Genomic DNA, 22,972 nt, shown 5'->3' on the forward strand with positions numbered 1-22,972 from the left:
GCTAAAATTTTAGAACGTCGAAGGGGCCAGGCCAACCCTAAGCTCTATCTAGTCAATGGTAGATTCTGAAACCACATGTAAGAGAAATATTCCTGAATAGTCTTTAAAAATAAAGTAAACTTTAACTAAAAGATTACGAATGAATAGAAATTCTAATAACCTTCTTCTTTCTTGCTATTCATATTCATTTAAAATGGATTTAACACTGAACTACGTTATTTTTGTTCAAAACTAAAAAGAATGTACGAATATTAACCATCGCAGATTCAGAGCACGATTATAAGTAGAAGTGACAAGTTAAAACATCTTTCTTTTTAATTGCTTGTTAAACTTCTACCTTTATTTCTACTTTGAGAAACTCTGTTGTATAATCTTTCTTTCCGTGGAACTCGTAAGTACACTTCTATTGTCTACGATGTTCCGGAATGTTTTTATTAACAGAAAAACAAATAGTATCAATTAGTGGACAAATTCGTGCGTAACACTGGGATATCTGAAATTCTCAACACTCTTGTGTTTTCGATACAGAAATACTTCAACTACAAGAGATTCATTAAAGCAATTAAGTTGCTTTTTGAAAAATTACAAATTAATTCAATTCCTATTTCAAAAATTATAAAGGTACAAATTAATGCAATTACTGTTTGAAAAATTACAAAATTACAAATTAGTTCAATTACTATTTCAAAAATTACAAAATTAAAAAGTATTTCATTTCTTATTTAAATCATTTGATTTTAGTTCATGTAAGTACTCTTCTTGTTAAACGTCAACGTGTATACAAAACCCAGAAAATATATCCTGAGGAAAATCGAAATTTCCAAATTGCCCAAGGTAGCTATTATTTTCGAAAAGCAGGTCCAATAAACTACTCTACACGCTACCAGTGTACAATGTATATGTATATATTCGCGATCAAATCAAGTTTTCATGGGGAAAATGGTGATGGCTCGCTTTCCGCGTAGATTCACCCTTCCCTGTAGACTTCCCCGGGGAAAATGACAATATATAAATGACTCTATATAGGTCTGTATCCTCCCACCACTTGCGTATAAACGTTTACGCGGGAAAATTTGAATTAACATTTACTTTGCAATTCGCACTTTTCAATATTATTGTACTAAATTTTATAACGCATAATAATTAAAAATTTTATTATGTATTTTATTTTTAAATAATTTTTATAATCATTATGATCAAAATTTGAATTTTGAAAATTCCTGCTTCTCTTATATCAAAATTTTTCCTATGGAAGTCTGATTTGATCGCGAGTGTATACCACGGATTTCACTTTCATAGAATATACTTTCCAAACATAAAAGAGCATTTTTAAAACGATCCTTCGTATCAATTCTTTTTACAAGGTTACGTAGTTTACCATGGTGAAAAATTCAATCCTTTTTCCAATCGATTCATAGTTCCGTAATCTCTGAAACCTCGTATATGTAGTGTACACGATCGATTCGACGTATAAAATTACCTAGAGAAATGGTTTCAGAGAATCAGCTTTTTTGTGTTCGAACCTCTAAGCCGTATCTTTCGTGCATGCACTCAGGTTACCTTGGGTAGAATACAAGTTTCCTGCACTCTCCGTTTTCCTCGTACGTCTTTGTCCGATAAAGCATGCATAAAGAACCAGTATCCGTCTACCGCGCAACTTTCGAACATTCAGAAACACTGCTTTCCCCCCCTTGTTTTCACGGTGAACTTTTGTTGCTTGAGTTTCGTGTCTTTTCACATCCGGAGACACATCGTTAAAAAAGTTTCGCCGCGAATATTGAACTACCTTGCAAGTTTCGATTAACCCTTGGTCGCTGGAACTGGATCTTTGGTTTGAAGTTTAAATTTCATTTTAAAACTTGCTCGGTAAGTCCAATGAACTTTGGTCTTAGAAAAATTAAAGCTGGGATTTGTTGAGCTCAATTACTTAAAGAACATTAGAACTATTCTGTATTTGAGTATTTGCCATACGAAATTGAATTAAAATCATAGTTCTCTTCATGGCCCGCCATCCGAGAGTTATATACATATAAAAATTTATTGTTCTGTTATTTCTGAAATTTCATTTCGCAAAATATTTGATTTCCTTGGACCTATCATTTAATCAAATCGAATACGAAATTATTAAATTAGCAAATGATTGGAAATTTCAATCACTCGTTGTGCTATATCGTTTCGTTATTAATTTCGATATATTCCCTATCGTTGCAGGAAGCAAACAATTACATGTATTATTATATACAATTAACTGGGAAAATGGAACCATAATTGCAAGATCTTCTATCAATAGTAATGAGTGAAATTATGGCCGTTGGACATTCGTGCATGGTTTTTGGTACAGATATAATATCTTGTTTAATATTCAATGTTCGTAAATAATGGGACGTATAAAATATTCATGAGCCTGTCGTAAAGCACGAATACACCGATTCGTTTACGTGTTCCAGGAAATTTTGTGTAATTTTCTTTACTGATAGCGAGACGCGGACTTTGCCAGGGAAACGTAATTACGTTTGTGAAACGTGACTCGTATGGAGGAACCCTAAAGGATTTAATGGAACATGTTAAAGAACTCAGGATTACTTAAATCTTTGTCTCATAATATCCCTAAAGATTTGGATATTCCATTAAAATTTAAGTCATTTATATTTACAGGCGTCGGAGAAAAAAATTACTGTAATTTGTTACATATAAAATTCAACTGAAATTGCATTTATTTATATAGTTTTATATGTATAGCTTATGTTTCATATCAGCTGAACTTTTTATGTCTCATATAATGTAAAATGCTATAATCCTTTTTAAGGGTGCATTTTATCTTTGTAATGTAAATGCATTGTGGTAATTTTATGATATCACTTCTTTTATTATGATAACGTTTTTATTCTGAATACATTTTTCATTTCCTGTAAATGATTCCATCATGTATAAAAACAGAAAGTGTACCGAATAGATAAATACTAATTTATTTTATCAAATATTCCCGACCCGACCCAATCCGAGTATCGGGTACCCGAAATCTTAGGATTCTCTCACATCTCAAATACTGATCATTTTCGTTAAGTAATTAATATAATATATAATTATGATCTGCTTTTCTTAAAACTGCTTGATATCAATTAAACGATTTAATTTTTTTCACTTATATTGCACTTTCTTTTCTCTACCCATGCACGTAATTGTAGGTACATACGTTTCTCAATGAAACTCACAGGCATAAGGCTCACTAGCTTATCGCATCCGACTATCTCGAAGGAGGAAACGCGACTATCCCTCCATTTAGCTTCAATCCTTTCTCTGCATCTGCAAACCCTTTGTTCCTGGCCCTTCAAAGAGGATGACGTCGCCTCAAAAGCTTCCTGACGTATACTTAAACTAGGATCCAATTAGACGAGATAGTGAGGTGGCAGTGTTACGTCTAGAGCGGAAGGATTCGAGCTTCTTTATAGGGGGTACTAATTAATTCAACGCGTACAGCTTAGATGGTTATTTGCGGATGGCTCTTAGAAGTCTCCACTTTAACACGCTGAACGTCATACAAGACACCATAATTAAAAAAAAAAAAAATCATTTTTAAATTTTAAGGCATGCATTGTTTTTGCATAGTATCAAGGAGTAAACAAAATGGAATAATTGTATTATAAATAATAAAAATTATAGAGTGTCTTATTATAAATGATTTCACTATGGTATTCATTTAATTTTTATCTAATCATCTAACAAAAAATAGTAAATTTCTATTCCGAAAAATTATATATTTTTTTAAATACACAGTTGATGTACCCTCAAAATATTTTTACTATCAATCTTTCAACTTATCTTTAAATTCCATGACCCTAAACAATATTTTCTGAATATTGCAAGTAATTTACGAAACTTTCAAGGAAACACAGGTGTCAGCCTCACCTGTTACCAGAACGAAATGAACATTCATCTTACACGTATTTCACTTTAGAGGGCAATAACTTGATGCACTTGATGCACTTCCATCGTTAAGAGGCATCTGCCACAGCTTGTAACAACGCCATCCTCCAATGAAACCCATATCTGTTCTGCTTAAACGATGGACACGAACTACCCTATCGCTTTGATCGCTTATCACGTGCAGCTGTTTCATTGATTAGGCCCTCCTAAGCTCTTAGCCACCCTAGTGCATCGTTCTTTTCTGCTGGCTCTTCCCAATCGAATAGATTGAAAATCTAAGTTCTTAGTAGCTTTAGTTCCTTTAGTCGTTTAAAAAATTCAAAATAAGAACTAACAATTGAAGTTGTTAAAATTGCAAAATTAATTTAAAAAATATCTAATTATTAATTTATTATTGATACAGAGAAAGAATGATAAAATTCAGATTGTCTTGAACGACGATAAATCTTCGTCCGATGATTCTATGGCACAGATACAAGTACAGATACAAATACCATAGCGGGTTATATTTGCACATCATTAACATGTTTCTCGGTGTTTCTGTAACGAACCATTTCGCCTGTCAGCACCAGAGTTTAAATTAAACACACACAGGTTGCGTTTCGACATTTAAAACACGCAGTTCCCATCGTGTTTACGCTGCGCTGTCGTCGAGATAACTTCGGTGACAGCAGATTTTACGAAAGTCAAGTTATAATCCTATGTTACACGTGCAAACTCGCACTCCAATTTTGGAATACGCACGAGAACGACCAATTCGTTCCGCTCACCTTTTTTTACCAGAAACTTTGTTGTATTTCAACGGACCTACTGTGAATTAATTAATAAATTTCTACGCAGAGAAAGTTTCCAACCACAACAATTTTCATTCAAACATAATATATTGGAATAATTTTAAGCATCCAGGGATTCTCGAGGTTTGTGAGTTTTGTGCTGTTTTTACTGGCCCAAGTTTATGACAATTTATAGTATTTTAATACGTTAAGAAATTCAATATGATTGAATGATTAATTCTTGGGTAAAAAATTGAGTATTTATTTCTTGGAAGTTATATTTAATTATTTTGTGTTTCTAAAATAAAAATGTAATTGTTAAAGTTTTAATGGGAATTTAGGTACTCGATTATCTACACAAGAGTTAAGGACTAGGAGTGTGCGAGTATCCGAAATTACGGATACCCACACACCACTATTAAGAACGTTTGCACTGAAACCTTAACTCATTGACCGGCGCAGTAGAAATATCAATATATGGTCAGACACGCGATAAAATGCGGCGCGCTAAAATTATATTTATCCAGAACATAATCGTTTCAATTTTCCAATTTACCACTTTACGAAATTAATACAATATCAATGCTGCTTGGAATTTTTATTAATTTTCATTTTAATACTAAATCTGTGATGCCAGTCCCAGCTATATTAATGCGGAAAAAAATATCTCCACAAAACACTTTTTATCACGATAACCCTTCACTTCACATTGTTACGCGAACTTTTCTAACGCGTTTTATACGCCGAGTTTTACGAAGTCTATAAACTAATAACTCCTTTATCAGGATTATGCTTCGCTAGTTTTGCGTTCCTACGGCGCGACCATAAAACCGCGAATAAAAAAAAAATTGATTAGGAAGTTTCAGCAACCGGATAAGTTAGAAAATAATCATTTATCGTGACTGAAAGATACACCGTCTATTCAAAACGAAAATAGTTTCATTATTCTCGAAACTTTTCAATTTATTCAATCCATAATATCCTCGAAACAATGTTACAATTTTTCAATTTATAATATTCATGAAACAACGTTCAAACTTTTACAAAGAAACTTAAGTAACTGCAGAACTCAATTATAATTTGTATAAATGAGGTTCTGCAAAATAATGAAGGTTTTTAATTATAAGTAGATTTAAAAGACTTCCAGGTACTAAGTGTATTAACATTTTCTTGAATATAGTAAGGTAACTTCGTTTCTTGCCACGTTCTTACACTAACTCAATGTACTTCTCTCCTTCCTTTTACTTCTTCCCAAGATTTACATATTTGCGATACGATCAAAGTTTCATGAATGAATGGCGAGACGTCTGACCCATTCGTTGAGGTGAAACTTTTGTCTGGTCAATGACTTCCGATAGGTGTATTACACCTTGTCTTTTATAAAAAAATATATATATTGCTAATAGTAAAATAACAATTATCAATTTAACAAGAAATTTTCATCTTCTACCTTGTCATGAAGTTTTGCTAACAATTTCTGCTACATTTAATTAAATGTTCAAACATCGTTAAACAAATGAAAATTCACGACAATTCATTAGCAATTATTTCCTTGTATTTCGTGTACCCGTTTTTAGAAAGAAATCTCCCAATCCAGCGAACCGAGACGGATAAATCGCGCGACACTGCTTCAGCCCGCTTGTACTTGCCATTATCGTAGATATCGCTTAACACTCCCCCATCGGCGCGGAAAAAGAGAGCCGTCGAGCCAGGATAAAGATCCCGAGAAAAAGAGTGCTTGTCGCGGTACCGATATTCATTACGCATTCGCACAAGTTTCCATGAAGTTATAATTCAGTTTTATCGATGAGTTCGAAGAAATTCAAGTAATTTATGTAAAGATAGGATATCACATTCCCTATTCAACAACTGCTTAATACTTGAAGTTTGAGAAATTATTACTTGAAAATTTTGGAACATTTGGAAATTATTGTTTGGTAATGGAATTGTAATAATTATTTCTTATTTGTATTTTTATTAATATTAATTACGAATTAATGAAAATTTCGGGTACCCGGTCCCACCTGACTCACCTCGATATTTTTAGGTCCTCGCACACCTCTACTAATGACTAACAATAAGTGTAATTAAATTTTATAATATCATAGCAATAAATACTCGTATCGTTCACAATAATTTATAATATATTTCCCAAAATTTATCATAATAATTTCAATAGTTAAGCTGATACAAAATCACGGCTATTAAAATCTCTTTCCACAAAATGTCCTCGACGTTTATCCACTCTACTTTCAGGTAAAACTGTTGCGTTTAAAAAACCAACGGAGAAGATTAAACCTCGTCCCTAATATAATCATGAGAATCAGTGGAATTACCAATTGAGCTTGACTCTTTGAAAATTATTTATGGTAGAAGACGAGGTTCTTAATCTCTCAGGCACCTTCGAATAGACGAATTTCCTCCATCTCTGGTTTTTGAGATCATAAAATCTTTATGAAAGCAATTTTCTAGAAAATTGCGCGAAATTCGTGATGAGTAGCGAACTGCCTTTAAGAATTTACCCTTCCATCAAAGCATCCTCGAGCGTCACGATCCTTTAATCCCCTGATACATGAAATCCTTGTGTCGTCGAACTATCCAATAAGGACGTTATCATTGATGTATGAACCCCGAGATGACACCCTGATCATGAATATATCGAGAAATGATTTCAAGATATTTTATGCGAGATTTTACATCAGTATGAGCGGAACGCGTTGGTCATAAAAAAATGAAAAATAATACTTCAATATTTCAACTTCTCGGTTCTTGCTTTTTGTGGCTACGTGTTTTGATATTGGACCTCGTAAATCTTTATTATTTTTTTTTGTTTTCCTGAAAATTCGAAAGAATGCTAGAAAAATATGAAAATCTCCGCAGAATATTTCATGTACGGATTCCTGAAATTTATATATTTGAATTAATATTTCACAATAACTAATAATGAAAAATTATATTATTTCGTTTCTAAATTGCTTTTAATATTAATACTGTCGAAATAAAGATTTTACTCGATACTGTACACGAATGCACGAAAATGCATCATGTGTAGGGAAATGAAATAAAATATGCCACGTACACAAAATGTATAAAGTGCAAAAATATGTATTTCATCGAGTATTTTAAAATCCATATTTCATTAATAAGCATAAAACAGTTACTTTAATTAATCAATAATTATGAACTGCTGTTCTGTTCTCATCGAGCTCCATGTAATTTCAAAATGTCAAATCAGCTTATTTACGATTTGCAAAATCTACTGATTTTATTAAAAACCTTGTTATGAGAGTTTAATGATACTGATAATTTGTAAAATTTCACTAACAATATTGCCTCGATGGTAGAAGAGCCTTTGATATATTTGAATTTCTCATATCCGTAACAAATGCAACAATATTGCAATGAAATGCATTTTAACTCGTCCCGATAACCCGTAATACAGTTTTCATTGGACGGACAATTAATTTTACGCATAGATACAAATCCATGAATGTTACATGATTACACATCGAATGAAATTTCGACTTTTAACGAGCACGCGACTCTTGTTACAACGACGTTAAAAATTGTACAGACGGATTTTATCATTTTAATTTCCTGCTCGATCGTATTTTTCGGCTAGAAATCCCTCGGCTCGAACAAATATTTGCACGAGAAAAGAGTTCTATCGAGACACGGAACAGTGGCAAACCAACCCAACCAGCCTTCCTCTTAATTATCGGCGTCCTATTAATTAACGGTAAACGAATATTGCCGCGCCACTGAAACGAGAATTGCTCCGTGATATTAATGATTCTTAGCTAGCCGCCGTTTCCATATTTATGAACAGTATTAATATCGATTTCTCATGAATCAAACTAGCTCCGTCTGTAATTTTTACAGTCCTCTATTGCCACCGATAAATTCAGACGAAGATATTAGTTTCGACGGCGAAGTATCGCGCGAATGCTCTTGCTAAAAGGTCTGAATGTTTATGAATTGCCTCAGTCGATATATTTTTTACAATTTTCCCCATACAACTTATTTTACATATTTTTTACGATTGCTTGTTAATTCGACAAAGTGCCATGCGGCAATAATTTAATAAATAAATACTCTAAATATGTGGCACTAGAGGAGTATCAAAATCTATAGCTATTTCATTTGTGGTAAATTTATTATTATATGATTTTCTGGGACGAAACATTCTGATGGCAATATGCACGCTGGACGAAATGGAATCGTTAAATGCATAACGTTTAATGGCTTGAAATAAGTGCATCGAATATAATGCATTTTCTATGCACATGCATTAGGAAATTGTATACGATTTTATTATAAAATAGAGCACGAAGCAAATGTTCCTTTTGTATAATAAAAAAAAACTAAAATACACTAGAATATTTTTGCTTCCAAATAAATCCAAAGATCCTATTAAACTAAGTTAATTAACAATGGTACTAATAAATTGCTGAAATAAAAAAGACAGATATATTTAAAATTTTGTTAAAAATTAAATTTTTACCAGAAACATAAATTGACAAATAAAATAAATGGTTGTTAAATATTATTTCCAAAGCTGCATTAAAATTGTACAATTGAAATTTACTACTTTTTCCTTGTCAACAGATATTTTCAATACACACATCAAATATTTGCTGATGTTGGACTGAGTAAATTGTAATTTTGCTTAAAATTACACTTGATGTAATCGCACAATGTGTAACTGAATCACTGTAAACCGAATATCCATTAATATCGACACTTTACGTGCATTCGAGTGCAACTGCATACATTTGAATTACAATCCTCTGAATTTACGCGAGACAACCCGTAACATCGATATTTTACCGATACGTTTCAACTTAACGTTCTTTCTACTTTATCTATCGCAATATTTGCTTATAAATAGCTGTAGAACGACAGAAAATATCTTGCCTATGAGTTTCGCTTAAACGCGCCACCACCGGCTCAATGCGCATGCATTCTGATTAAGTGAATTTATAGGAATATCAATAGCCTGATTACAATATTCTGATATTACGATTTCCACGGAATGACGTTTTTGTACTTTTATGCCGTCCTTTCTTACCGCTTACCACGCATTTGCATCTATTATGCTTTTTAAATTACGACCATTTCAATTCATACTTTTCACCCTGATTTTATGTTCTCGTCAGGTAATCTGGAGAATAGCATTAATAAATTATCCAATGCAAATTATCTGCAACTACATCATTTACATTTAAAATTTCCTATTACTGCAGCTATTTTAGAATTGAAAAAATGTTGCAAAAATTGAAATATACCTTCTGAAAAATTCTAAATTCTTCGCTTAATAAAGGAATCTATAATAAGGAAATCTCAAATTTTATTAACTTCAAGACACCCCAAAATGACGCATCCTTGAAGAAATTTGTTTTCTAAATTTGGAATAAAAAAAGGACTCAATATAAAACGAAAGATAAAAGATTGTCCATTTTACAACACCTCAACGTTCCAAGCAAACAGAATCAGTAAGCACTATCCATCAGTCTCAATAAGAGTATCACTTACTAGCTAGTGTCCGTAGTACGGTATTTGCACTCGTGTTCACGTTCCCAACAGAAAGACACGTATATCATGATTAAGTCAATGCGCGGCGACATCAATGCCTTCGCCACAATATTTCAATGAGACGGGGCTTTGAACAATCGGCAACATCCCTACCGTGTATCTGTCTGAACGTAGGGCGCGTAATACGCCTTGTCGCGGCAACTTGCCCCGTGAACGAGCGACCCGATTAGAATATTATCGCCATAACGCGCCCGTGTATAATAGCGAGTCACGCGGTGTGTAAACCGGCAACGGCAATCTATGGTTTCGCTGGTGTCACGAATGCGATAAATTAACGTCACGCACCGGTTACGAGGACTGCTATTCCACTATACTTTACCCTCAAGTTGCAGCGTTTCGTATTCCTCATACCTGACCTCAAGCATTTCAGGGTAAGCGACCGATGATTGCTCTTGTTAATTCCTTGTCCTCTAATTTATCGTTCTTGCTAATTTTCGGATTAGTAGCTGGGCTCATTTTCATGATCAATGATACCTGATTGATTCAACGATATTCAGCTTTAACAATTGTGATAAATTTTTTTATTTAAATCTTCAATTTAGTATCCTACGTTATTAGGATGCAGTCCATCCAACCCGACCTGAACTACTTCTATCTAACCCAAACTTGACCCGGCCTGACCTAACCCGAAAAATTCTTACCCTATCCGACTCAAAAAATTTCAAGCTTTCCCAAATAATTCCTGCTCGACCACACCCAATCTGATATTTTTGAGATTTTCACACGCCTCCACTTATTAAAATCCTTGCAATACTTGTACTATCCATTTCCCATAATACAGGCCTTTCCTGACCATTTCCAGAACTCGTATACAAGTAAACTAGACACCGTATAGATAAACAGAGTATTTTGATGGAAACAATGCTTGAGAATTCAATAGGTTTTCACCGATTCCCTGTTGCATCACCGAATGCACACGGAATCGAAAAACAGATAGCAGTCTGGCAGAGCGGAAAGGGCACGCGCAGGAAGCATCATGTTCGCGAGACCATTTCGATGGAACTTTGATTTGTAAACTTGCCGGTGGTGATAAATTCGCCTGTTACGTTGAAAAACGGATTGGAAAAACAACGCAACGGAGGAAGAGACTTCTAAGAAAACTTGGCGAATATATAGGTCGCTAGAATCTAGTTTTCAGCTCATAAACCGGCTGTAGCGACAGTTTGTCCCATTTCAATTTGCCGCGAATGAATAGCCAAGTTTCTTACGGGGCCGAGAAGAATTAAGGCTATAAAACCCGGCCGTTTCAACTTGTTTATCGAAGTTAAACGGAAATAATTCGTGATTGTGCTCCGGACGAGTTGCGCGTTCTTCCGGTGCTTTCGGTGCTCGTAAAACTAACGCCGCTCGTCGATAAAAATCACTTTAAAACATTGTTTTAAAAAGTAATGGAGACTTTTATCGCATCCCCATCCAATCAACCTATCAAACCATCGATCCTTTCACAGCCGTATTTTACTTCATGGAATGTCCTACTTCGCGAATGCACTCGAATCAATGAAAACTATCATCCCCAACAGACAGGTTACAAATTATTTTATAATTAGTACAGAAAATACAATGGCAACCGATGAGATGCAATAAAAAGTGTATCCTCGTGCAACCCTACTTTTACACTTTGAAACGTAGTATTAACGTTCAGAGTTCAGATAAAGTGCAATAAAAATAAATAATAAAAATAAACTGCCTGTGAAACTCGCAGCTAGATCCGATGAGTAAGGTGATATTTCCTGCGCTTGAAACTTTAAATTGATACGATCTTCGAAGCGAACTGAAGACGATTTTAAAACTTCGGAAAATTGTTTCTGCTCGTTCAATAAAAATGTCTTAATTTCAATCTGAGCGACGTAAATTGATCCACCGTAGCTTATCCCAGTTATTTACTAGCCGCAGCTCGTATTCCCTCAATCTTTCGCGGGACGCCTTGCGCTGGAAACGGGAGTGTCGTGTCGCTGCGTTAGCACGATAAATTTTCTGCAGATACGGAAACGGTATCGGCGGATTTTGCGCTTCGTTTGATCGGATAAGCGGCCACGATTACGCGAACCGAGCGCATACGGATCCTCCGACATTTCCAATCTGACCCAATTCAATTTGCCGAACAATCTACAGGGACTTACCGTCCCTTCTGCGATAAATCTGTTGTACATCATTCGTGAAAAACGTTCTAGTTGTCCGGCTGTTCGTTAATTCGTACGTCGGCACTGTTCGATTCGATGTTTAACGCGGATCGGAAAATCAATGGCTAAAAATATGCACCGACTAAACGGATTTGTTTATGAACACGAATGATTCGCATCGCAGAATACGGAATACGGGGAAGCGTTTATTTCGCGTGAATGAGTCGTTTATTGATATTGATTATTGAGAGGCTATTGATATCTTATTGATACCTAATGATATGGATAATATGGATATTAATTGGATGGGACATTAATCGGGTTTGGTTGTGTACATTACCGAGCATGGTAGGCTTTCCCCATGGAAAATGTCAAAAATTTCAGGGAAAACATGAAAAAAGTAAGTAGAAGAAACCGATATTTGTCAGACAGTCAGATTTTCATCGATCTTTGTCTTTGTCAATGATTGATTAACATATAGCGAAACAATTTCAAAAACCTAACAATGTAAAAAAATAATATACCATAAAATAATTTTGAAAAACACTGAAAATGGTTTTTACAATGGGTGACCTTTTCGCCCATATAATTCTGTATAGCGGAAACAAAACTGACCAAAGAGTTTCAGCGGAACAAAAGAGTCAATCGTATTTTTATGATCCAATTACTTTGTTAGCCAGCTAAAAAGTGTAACCGTTTCAGTTAAAGCAAAATGAAATCATCTGATGTAGCAAACGTTCAACATATACAATTTTGTCTACTTTTCAATTATAAATAAGAGAAAGAAAAATATTAAGACAAAATAACAACAGAATCGATTTGAACTCAGGTAATGGGAGAATATCGGAAAAAGGTATCAAAAAATCAATGTTTCGGATATGGCCGGATACAGATGATTCTTTAACGTGACGAAACACAGGTCCCGAGCAAATCTGTCGAATAAAAATCAAACGTGCATGAAATCCAGATGCGTTTCCCTGCGGCTTGCCAAACCGAATGTTCCCCGATGGAGGTATAGCGGGGAAAAAAGTCGATCGGGTAGCATCGTTGTGAAACGGACAGGGTGGTGACCGAGAGAAAGGGGTGATAGACAACGCGAGCGTGGTTGATTTCGCTAAACGGTGGTCGAGATTTGTGCGCAGCTGGCGCGACTTCGCATGGAAAATATTTGTTTTGTCGACCAAACGGACGAGCAGACGAACGATGGGAGACGCGACGAACGACGTGTAAATCACAGAATTTTCTACTGACACATTGTGTTATGCGTCGGTGAAAAATGGAATTTTCGGTTGACAGATTCGTTCCTTTCGAATGTAAATTAACAACATTTAGCTCATGACAGGCTCAGTGTACTGACATTTTTCTGCCAAGAATTATATCATCGAAGAAAGCAATTTTGCTTTTAAAATTCTAGCTAGATCCAAAAGCTATCTAATGATTTATAAGATAGTTCTCGATGATGCTTTCTTGAAAACGGAAACGCATTTTAATTACTTGCTTTGTAAATTAACTCTCAGATCTTTAGCAAATTAGAAGAACGAAGAGAAGGTATCTTGATCGAAGAGTTTCTTTGGTACTCGACGATCGTTAATTAGAAATTTCTTTGACCGAACGTGAAATTTAAACTTCCGGGCTTATTTCATCCGGTACCATTCAGTCGCAGAGAAAGGAACATTTCCAAGCTTTTCATTCGGTGTAATTAGGTTCCGTAGAAAGAGAATATGTATAACTTTCATACAATTAAAAGGCAAACTTATTCATTTGTTTCTGCAGACTCTTGAAAAAGAAACTTTTTAAGCAAATTGATCCTTTTCTAAGTAGCTGTTAAATGAATTAGTAGAGAAAATGAAAATTTGATCCTTTCTTGTAAATGAAATTTGAAAGGTACCATTTCAATTCTTACAGAATTGCATATTTTGTAAAATTATTGGCCTTTAAATCAGAAAATTATTTTTGGAAGCTTCTATGATGTAGCTTATAAAATTACTAAAAGTGTGCTTTAACCCGAAAATGTCGGGTCGGCTCGGGTCGACTCGGTTTGGTTCGGGACTTGGATCGGCTTAAATCGGAACGGATCGGGTACCCGAAAGTATAGATATGCAAGAACTCGAAAATTTCAGGTTCCCGGAATTATTACTCGTTAATTACAGTATAATTGAATTTAATATAAATGATGTACATATGCAGATTTCAAAAAGTAGCCAGGTACATAAATGTCAAGAAATTGCATCGTTGTTTCACGCAACTGGTCACGAGAACGAAAGAATGATGGTCGATTTTTTCAGAATGCATACGTTTCCGCTACGTTGTTCTTGAAAAGGATTGCATTCTTGACTGCCTCAGGTGGATGAAAAGCTCACGCATTGTTGTGGAATCTTGCATTACACTCCGCCGCATTTACCTCTTTTTCTACCTACAGTTGAAACTCCTTACACGTTCGTGCACTTTTATAAAGAACCACCAACGAGAAACATCGAGATACTCCAACAGATTCCCGATCCAGCCAACCTTTTACAACTTTCGAAGATGCTCTCGGAAAGTTCGCAGAACGTTGATGAATATTAATCTCAAGTTTCGAGTTGGGAAAGGAAATCTCCTGCGGAGAGACGTTTTTCGGTATCGGTAATATTGATCTTCGCGAAGTCGCATTTGCATGAAGAGCCGGAAATTGTGAGGAAGTTTACGCGGAGAATTGTAAATTGTTAATACATTATCGTCGTTGATAATTTTCTAAGTTAATATTTCATCATTCTAACTTAATATTTTAAACGTTTAAGAAATTCATAGACTATATAAAAATTATTACAAATACTTTTAAAAGCGGATCAGAAAATTTCTAAATTCCTAATTTTCTAATCTCATAAATTCCTAATTATCCAAATTTTCAATTTTCAATTTCTAGGTTTCCAGATTTCCAAATATCTAAATTCCGCCTTTGTAAATTTGTAAATTTCTAAAAATCCAAATTCCGACATTATAAATTTTCAAATCTCTAATTTCCACTTCCCAATTTTCCAAATTTCCAAAATAAACCACTGCTATTCAAACACACTAACTGACACCCTCTCTCATTACGTAATCTACACAAACACCCATTTCGTGTTTTCTCACTCTGTGAAATCCGGTTAAAGTGTCGTCAATCAGTCAAACATTCAATCGTGTACGAATCGCTCGTAAAAGTCGGTCAGTAGCGTAATTTTTCATCGCTTTGACGGGTGACTGTTCATCGAGAGAGGTGGCAAACTTTCCAAACGGTTTCGACGTGCAGAATCCAAGCGTCGGGATGCGCATCGCGACGTCGAGGACTCGCTCGAAGTCGGCATTAAGTTGTCCATGCGTCAAATTCTGTCTGCAGGGTCGGGCAGACCCGGCATGAATACCAAACAGTCACCGGCTTTTGCTGCGAAACGCTCGAAGACGAATGTCCGCGCGCATTCGCTGTAAATTCCACGACTCTGTCGTGAATTCCAACGGAATTCCGCGACTGCTCGTCATCGAATGCGAGTCCTCGATTTTCAGGGACTGGCTACATCGAACGACTTCGTTTAGTTGCCTTTTTACTCGATGAACCGCGTTTCCATCCATTAACGTATTCATCGATTATTCCATGAAACTGCTGCTGCTATTCTGTTCCGTTCTTTTGTATTCTTTTTTACGTTTCCCTATTCTATATTTTGTTACTTTCTGTGACGACCAAAAATTTTCATGTTCAGAGGACATTTTTTGCTACGATCTTGAATTTTTAATCTAGATTTTTAAGGGTATTTTTCATAAAATATGAGGAATAATTATTTATTCAATCGTTGAATAAGTAAAACTCATAATGCACCGATGCACTTTTATTATTAGTGATAAAGCGACTTTTATTTTTTTATTTTGCTTTAAATATAACATAATCATTTTTTGAATAAAGTAATAAATATAATCCACAATAATATCTTTCTTAATATTTTAACCCTTCCACCCCAATATCATTATATTCCACTGGCATACAATTTATTTTGGTTGAGAATTATTTTTTATGAAACTTCAACAAATAATTCTATAGGATAAATATAAAGCTCGTTCATGAATGTATCCTTACCTTCTCATCGGATATTTTTGATGAAATACGAAATTATTTATTTATTTATTGAGATTTTTTCAGCGTACAGACGCAGAGGTTGTAATTTGGAATTTTATACCTGTATGCAACTGTGAATATTTGTATGATATCAATCTATTTCTACTTTGATTTTCGAGCGATTCATCGATGCATATGGACGCATCGTATATTTTCTCTAAGGATATTTTTCATGAAATATGGAAGTATTTATTTATACATTGAGGTCTCTCCAGCATGTAGGTGCAATTATTGTAAATTTACCATTTTTTTTATTCATCGAGGGTGTTATAAATACTTGTGTAGATTTCATTTCGATTTTCAAGCACTATTTATTTAGGTCCTTTTGACGCACAAATGCAGTTGCATTTATGCAATTTTATAATCACAGCCAACCTACTTTTAGTCTGATTTTAAAAGGTTACATCGCTTCTCATAAGGATATTTCTATCTTTTGTACAGATTATTTTGCAAAAAAAACGTTCCTTTTTAGTAGAAGCTTCTCAGGTCGCATTGACGTTCGATTTTACACTGTGTCTGACTCGTCGATAACGTATTTACTTCGTATCGTAGAGAAGAAACGTGGAAACAACAGAGAGAGGAAAAGGCGAGTTCCCGACACTTTAGCTTTCTTGCTCTTTTTCATTCTCTTGGTATTTTTCCAAACTGTATTTTCTTTCTCTCTGCATCGTCGATCGGGCGTGGCCAGCATTTCGCTCCATGGAAACACACACATGTCTTATGTGTTGATCGTTGCATGGCTTTCGCATATCAAAGCGTGATGCACTTTTCGCGTTGTTACTCTTCCCTTCATATTTCCCTGTCTTTTCGCCGATTTCCTTTCTCACCGGTCTATGCTGCTTGTTCGTTGAGAATCACAGTCTCGTTCAGACATGGGCACTCTCAAAATAATATTATTTAAAATATTACTTCGTTTTCTATACACAATTGTGTTATTTCATTTCGTGAAATAATTTTTTTAAATAATCAAACTTTGTCACGTAATCTAAACAATAATATAAAATGAAAACATCTATAGCCTGAAGTTATTTTATTATATTTTTGTTTTCGTAAAAAATAAAAACTGTCGGTACAAAAAAAATCTTGGGTTAAAAAATCAAACCAACAAAGCAACGACTAAATGTTTCCGAATTTTCATAACGTTTAAACAAATATTTTAACTGCTTCGAATGGTATGCTTTTATTTTGTGTGGATGTTGGATATTTGAGAATTTTTATTTGCCTTCTGCTTCTGAAAGTTCCACGTACTATTGGCAGTTCGTGGTTGATATCGAGTCTACAATTAGAAAATACCTAAACCCAATAGTAGAGCTAATATTTGTTTTTTTAGAACTCGTGAAATATTTCAACGAAAATTTGGATTGCTTCGCAGCGTAGCAATTGCTTTTATCTTTTATTAAGGAAGAATTTTTGAGATGGGTCTAGATAAAAATGAATTAAAATTGATACCCATTAAAATTAAAGTATAATCATAATATTAATTGAAGCCTAGAATTTTTTAACTTTTAATTACAGCCCTCTGGGAATTAGAAATTGCATTGAAAACTATTTTGCATAAAAATTTCATGAAATTAAATTTATGGAATACAAGAATACAGTGTTATTAATTTAAAATTTAAATTTTCAAGTTAAAGACAATAAAACATGTGTTAAATAATTCGTAGTTGACAGATACAGTCTGCACGTTATAACGTTGTACAAAACAAGAACTCGATAAATTTGAGTGCACGAGCAGTATTAAACATTTATCCCGAGAATAACCGGAATTTTTTCCCTTCCAGACAGAAAGTTTGGTTCCAAAAACGTGTCCCACTGGATTAATTTAAAGCTACGCGTTTCACCGTGTTGTTTTTTAACTCCTGTCCTTGTACTCACTTCTGGACGATATATTTTTAGGAGTAGTGAAAAGAAAATATGGGTCGCGTAAAAACATCGGAATTTTGGGAGATTTTTGAGTATCGAATTTCACATCGACTGCAGTTGCATCAAAACGCGTATGAACTCCAACGAAATTCCAGTGCATGTTTTCGATGATTAAATAAAAATGAAGAGATAAATGGAACTTTAAATGAGAAGCTAATGAATTGATTCAGAATTAATCGACAGAATGTTATGTTCGATTTTACGTCAAATTGTATCAAGCAAGATGAACGAGCCTGGTTCAAACTAAAAGTGCATATATCTATTGATTTATGGATTTATCACAGGGTAGGTTTAAACCGCTCACGGTATTGAAGTAATAAATATAAATTACATGAAGGTATCGGACGATAGAAGGCACTAACATAAATTTTGAAGGTTCAGGAAAAAGTTAAAGTAGAAAATTCTTTGACTTTATTTTTGAAGAACTTAAAGTTGAAATTGCACTAAATCCAAAATAGATCAAGCAAAAATCACAAAATAGCGTAATTAACTAATTAAATCAATTTGAAAATATTTGAAAATTTTAAACAAAATATTAGTAAATAAGCTAAGATTAAAATTATCACTTGGAATCGTGGAAAAATTTCAAATTAACATTTCTTTATAATTAACTAATTTTAATTTAGCAAACGCAAGTGAATTGTAAATTAATCGTAATGTAATTATGGATTAGAAATAGAATCGCTGCATTTCATGCCATGACTAAACAATAGATTATAATTAGCGTATAGTAATTTCGAACGGGCACCGTTGTCTAATTAGCCGAGTCTAATTACTTATTACAGGATAACGCAAATAATTTCGAGTTCGATCGGTCTTTCATTTTGCCTGATTATCATCGCGACTGCCTGTGATAAATACAGGGCAACGCCAACATAGTTACAGTATTCACGATTAAGGATCGCCAGTATATTGTATTGAACCAATATCATCAATCAATATTACTGGTCGAATATTCTGTTAACGTTCTGATATATTCTATATAAAATTTTTGGGCAAACTCTGTTCTCCTTAGATTTATATGGCCCAAAATGAAAATTATATTATTAAGAGCACAAATAAAGTACAATACATTTTACTGTTATTCAATTTTCAAGCGACTTTTCAAATACACAAAAGCACGGAAAAATATTCAAATTAAAAGTATTGTAACTAAGAATATTTGAATATTAATAAATTTCAAAAAATAACAATTATATTGAGAAGTCATTGGAGAATTTTGATGACTAAAACAAAGGGTGTGTATAGAATAATTATGTAAGCGTAAAATAAAGATTCTCCTTGAAACCAGTAAAGCAAGTAATAAAGAAATTTTTTCTCAGCAAAAGAATTAAATATCCTATAATCTTTTAAACCTACTCGAGTGAACAAGAATGAAGAGGATAATATTTCTACGTTTATTAAAGAAAAGTTAATCAGTAAGGTCAGCTTACATAAACAATGAAAAGTAAGAAAAATTGCAATTAGAATCTGTAAATGAATAATCCGAGCAGAGAACGTTCAATCTGAGAAAACACAAGAGGGTTGGATGCTAGAGGGTCTGGGACGGTTTCCATAGAGCCGTCACTGCTCGGTATACAGCACCGCCGAGGATTAAATTCCGTTCACAAGCCTGCCCTGCTAACCCTTTCGAATCTGCATGAAATTAACGCGAAGTTTACCGACCAACCTCTATCCCGCTTGGAGAGAAAGTTACCTGAGAGCTTAAGGGAATTCAAGAGGAAATAGGCGCGCGTCTACATCGAGTTTCCGGTTGCTTTTTTCAATACAATATGCATCATCAATTTTCTTGCATTTTTTATCTTCTAGAAAATTACTTAATCACTTAAAGATTAATTCTGATATCAAGTGCTTATATTTAATTAAAATTATTGATAGCAGAATTAACATGTTCGCTGTCATATTCAATTCACTACGAATTTAAAAAAGAAATTCATTTATGCAAAGTAGCAAGCGAAAAGCATAATTTTTTATTTAAATTTTCACTCTGCATGTCAATTAATAATTACTGTAACAAGAATATTAAAATAGAATATGTCACTGACCTTTGATGACGAAAGTGAAGAAATATGAACCATTAGTATTGCACTGAAAACCCCTGAAATACAAATAGAAAATAGTTAATAAATAATCTATGTGCTACGAATATATAAATTTTAATTATTGTCATTGCGCTATTGATTTAGATAACAATTAATCCATCCATCCCCATTCGAAGGTTAAATTTGAAATCACACAATCTTTCTTTTTAAATATTGTAGGAAGATAGATATTAATTTAATATCTGGAATGTACATAAAACACGAAACGAATAACTAAGAGAAAAATTGTTTCCTTAATACTAGAGCTGAGCAACAAAAAGCACAGCAGCCACGACGACAGAGACATGAAATTATTTAAAAGGATATATCTTAAAAGAGGAAAACGTTTCTCGTTGTCACACTTTATGAATATATAAAGGATATCTACTCGTCCGAACAAATATGATAAAGACTGTGTTACCTGAAAGATGAGCATAAAAGTAGCGTGATATAACAGGATGTTTGCGCTTTAGAAGATTTAAAAGTCCACGTTGTACTGTCTCTCACATTATAAGGCATCAAGCGTATAATTTGGACAAATGGTGGCCCGTATTTTGCTCAAGCAGCGTGTACAAACGGACCGATTTATTTTTATTTCCACGATTCGACTATGCCGCTTAATGGGAAAACTACGCATTCAGATAACACGATCGTTGTAATGGAACGTTAAAAAAAGCAACGCGAATGTAGTTGGTAATTAAATTAATTGAACGAAAGGCACTTCGAAAAGGCTTTAATTGCAAATGGCTCTTTAAGTACCAAAATTATTAGAACTGAAAAATATTTTTAAAAATTGAGATAAAATATCTGAACAGTGGTTCACTTGAAGCATTAAATTAAAAATTACTCTTTTAAATATTACTTTATATTACAGAAAATAATTCGAGTAAAGAGAAGTTATTAATTGTGCTGGAAATTTCATATGTTCTACTTTAATTGGCTACTCTAGAACGATGACACAGCATTGCAAAAAGGTTAAAACTCGTCGCAGCGAGAAGTTGAAATCTCGTGTCCAAGAAACTGAACGGAGATGAATGTGAAATTAGTTCAGGACTGGCAAATCCCTCGTGGATGAACCTTACAAGCTAGTGTGTTCTCATCACCCGGATATGCTTGCATAGCAGAACTGTTTCGAAACGAGTTTCTTCGAAGATAATAGAAAATTTTACTCCATAATTATATGCAAAGAAATCTAATTCACATGAGCAGACTAACCTTCTCATTATAGTATGATGTATCTTTTTAACGAATATAATAAAAAATTCTTTTATGCACCCAAAAACATTGAATTAAAAAATCTGATATTAATAAAGTACAAAGTAACAAAAATTATATAGATCAAAAAATATGATTGGAAATTTAATATAAACTGTACTGAGAAATATAATAGAAAGATTGATAAATATAAACTATTATTCTTATAACTAACCGTAAAACTCTTATACAAGGTAAACCCTTTCCTTTCAGAAAAGCCATATTTTTTTATAGTAGTAATACAAGGTTTTCATTAAAATTCTTTATGAAACACTAAACAGTAAGAAAATGGCAAACGCGTGGATACAGACCGCGTCTGACTATAGATAGACTGTTTCTACTTGCTCCGCAGTAGTACAAGTCAATCGTTGTGGCTCTCTCCATGGTCCGTCGTTTCATCAATATTATTAAATAGTGAATCTTTTCTTCAATTTTTCTTAGTATTAAATTCTCAAATATTCTTCTACTAAAAAATGAATTAAATAAAATTTCTAATACCATTAATAACCAACATCGAGAAATGAAAGTGTTGTAATAATTCTTATCAAAATGCACCATACTAAACGAGATAATTTCCACAACGACATACACCGTGTTAAAAACAAACCACATTCCTGTACAGCTCATTAATTCGTAGCTCTTCAGAGTCACGGTCCATTTCGTGCTTGATTAACGCGAGATTTGATGGAGGATGACAAATTTCTCATGGGGCCTTCATGCGCGACATTACGTCCTCCTTGACCCGGTATCCAGACTGCATCCTGGCCCGGCATTCTGCCAACGAATTTCAGGTCGGAGGATTTTTCGAGGAGATTATAATGCAGTTAGAAGTAGGTGACACCGAGCAACGGTGAAAAGGAGAGAGGAAAATTCGGGAAAGAGAGGAAAAGAAGGGTGAAAACTGAGAAGCTTACGTTCCGACAACTTTCGTCGCTACGAGCCCTCGCGAAGCACGGAAACAGTTCCTTTCGTACTTGAAACTACGAAAAAGCTTTGCAACGATGTCGGTCTCGTGAATATTAATAACTATTGTTACGAGTTCAGCGCGTATAATGGATCGTCTGAACCGTTAAATATCTCCTCTACGAATTTGCATCTTCTGCGCCGGTTCCGATACCGCCGCTATCGACATTGCGAGACTTTTGGATAGGTAAACAACCGTTGGATCGATATTGGGAA

General features: G+C 34.2%; 1 protein-coding gene and 1 long non-coding RNA gene across 3 annotated transcripts in view; one reads left to right on the forward strand and one right to left on the reverse strand.

The window, feature by feature from the left end:
- The window catches only part of LOC143305396 (uncharacterized), a 152,446-nt gene that overhangs the window by 94,256 nt on the left and 35,218 nt on the right, over positions 1-22,972 (reverse strand). For both annotated transcript variants that reach the window (XR_013062295.1, XR_013062296.1), the window contains exon 3: positions 20,504-20,556. This is a non-coding gene — a long non-coding RNA (uncharacterized LOC143305396). The remainder of the gene's footprint in view (positions 1-20,503; positions 20,557-22,972) is intronic.
- LOC117601723 (uncharacterized) overlaps positions 1-22,972 on the forward strand; it is a 388,515-nt gene that overhangs the window by 10,479 nt on the left and 355,064 nt on the right. The gene's annotated exons all lie outside the window — the stretch shown is intronic.

The sequence above is a fragment of the Osmia lignaria genome, chromosome 6, assembly GCF_051020975.1.
Source record: "Osmia lignaria lignaria isolate PbOS001 chromosome 6, iyOsmLign1, whole genome shotgun sequence".
NCBI lineage: Eukaryota > Metazoa > Arthropoda > Insecta > Hymenoptera > Megachilidae > Osmia > Osmia lignaria.